The 2,100-nt window shown below is 41.0% G+C and overlaps 1 protein-coding gene across 49 annotated transcripts in view; it reads left to right on the top strand.

Annotated features, from left to right (window-relative positions):
* Window positions 1-2,100, top strand: part of camk2b1 (calcium/calmodulin-dependent protein kinase (CaM kinase) II beta 1) — a 76,280-nt gene that overhangs the window by 10,819 nt on the left and 63,361 nt on the right. The gene's annotated exons all lie outside the window — the stretch shown is intronic.

Raw genomic sequence — 2,100 nt, forward strand, 5'->3', positions numbered from 1 at the left:
GACACACACACACACACACACACACACACTTACTTCAAACCGATATTCAGACATGAAGCGATAGCAGTGGAGCTGAGGCTGTGATGCACTCAGTCAACTGCACATTGAACTCTATCAATAATCTATTACAACTACAAGAAAAGCGTAAGGATTTACTGTTTGTTGCAGATAATATAATGTACTAACACACAGCCAGGCTCCTCTATGTGTAACATCTTCCAATCACCCCAAAGTCTTGCAGCTGCAAAACGGTTAATGTCAATCCAACACATGTTAATTGGAAATGTAGGACTGGTCTGTTGAGCAATGCTTCCAGCCAGTCACAGAGCTTGTTGTTGGCAGTGATCTCTGGACATGGAGGTTGCTGTATGGCCTTGTAATTTATCATGAAAGTAGTTATGTTTGTATGTGTGTTTATATGTATAGTTATGCTTGTATGTGTGTATATTTATACAGTATGGGTATATAAATATCACATGCATGCATGTATCACGTGTGTGGTGTTTGAGATTCACCTGCAATGCAGTAGCAGTGACTGACCTGGTTTTGGTTTTGGCCAGCTTTGTGTCAATGTCAAATAACCAGGACAGATGTAGTCACTTCAGTCGAGTGCATATTAAACCTTTAGTATTGAGTGTTATTATAAAGTCAAATCCATTAAGTTGTAAATACACATATAAGTAAATCATGATTTGTTAGTTATCTATACTTTTCTACTACCAGTACACAGTCTGCCTGTATGTTAAAGCAATTTAAAATTTGTATGACAAAAAAATTCTACGAGCTACGTTTTCTGCAGATTTTAGGTTCATTTGGCTGATGACACACAACGACACCTTGAACAGGCTCAAAAAATTTAGTTTTTTTGGTTCCTTATTCTATTAATTTTTTCAACTGAATCCTATCACTTTTTTTTGATAGATACTGTATAATTTCTCAATGGTCAAGCTTTATCTTAAATTAAGAGGCTGCCTTATGGCACTATGTTCCTCTGTCCTGCCATTACTGTAAAATGTACAGGAGGTAGAAGGCTGTGGAAAAGCATGGCGTGGAGCGTACAAACAGGCTGCACTGAGGTAAGAGCGCAGACTGCCTGTCGTGGGGACTGAAAATGGCAAATTCTGCTTTTACGTGTCATGCATATGCATGGGAGGATGAAGGGCACAGTGGGAGTTTCCCATAAAGAGATGGGAAGGGAAGCATAAAGTGTGCCTAATTATGTATTCCGCGGTATGTACAAAAGCTGCAGGTCATGTCACATCTTGAAGTTTATTCCCCTCTAAAAAAAACTTTAGTGAGGAGCAATCTACACTGTTTCCCTTTTCCAAGCCACACACATCATTTGCCCTATTTTCATGTAGGTACATAGTCACTGATATGGTCATAATCACTTCAGTGCTCAATTACCTATTTTTGAGGGTAATAAACTTCAAGTTTTTGTCGCGAAGCCATGACTTGTCCTCTGGAGGACTTAGCCACTCCACCGCTGCCCCTGTGGATTGTTGTTATCACAGATGCCTGGCTGAACACACTGTTTTTGGGAGGGGAATAAACTTCAAGACTTGACATGACCTGTCTGTTAAGAGGCACAAAGGCTCTCTAAAACTTTCCCCGACAACTGCTGTTTTAGCTCAATGGAAGCTTGTACACGTAGTAGGGCTGCACGATTATGGCCAAAATGATAATCACGATTATTTTGATCAAAATTTTGATCGCGATTATTCTCACGATTATTTGTTGATTTTAACCAAAACAAATGTTAACGTCACAGAGGCGTTTATAACTGCGAGAGGGAGTGTGATGGACGCTACTCACCGAGACACAGCTGACTCATTATGAACGGGTCCAGCACGGGTCGAATGGCGGGAACACACGTCGTATGTATGAAACGTCTGTATCGTCACTGCACTGCATTTTTATGAACTATGATATTCTGGCCATGGGTCACATCTCTGGCCCAGGTCCAAGTCCAGCAGTTCCGTCTCACACTATTACTCTACCAACTGAAGTTACCTGCATTCAATAACTTCTTCTGTGTTCTTCGCCGTGGCGTCCGCGATAGCAGTTACCAGCGGAAACACTGGTACAAACACAGGTTTG

This window comes from Etheostoma spectabile, chromosome 5, assembly GCF_008692095.1.
Source record: "Etheostoma spectabile isolate EspeVRDwgs_2016 chromosome 5, UIUC_Espe_1.0, whole genome shotgun sequence".
Taxonomy (NCBI): Eukaryota; Metazoa; Chordata; class Actinopteri; order Perciformes; family Percidae; genus Etheostoma; species Etheostoma spectabile.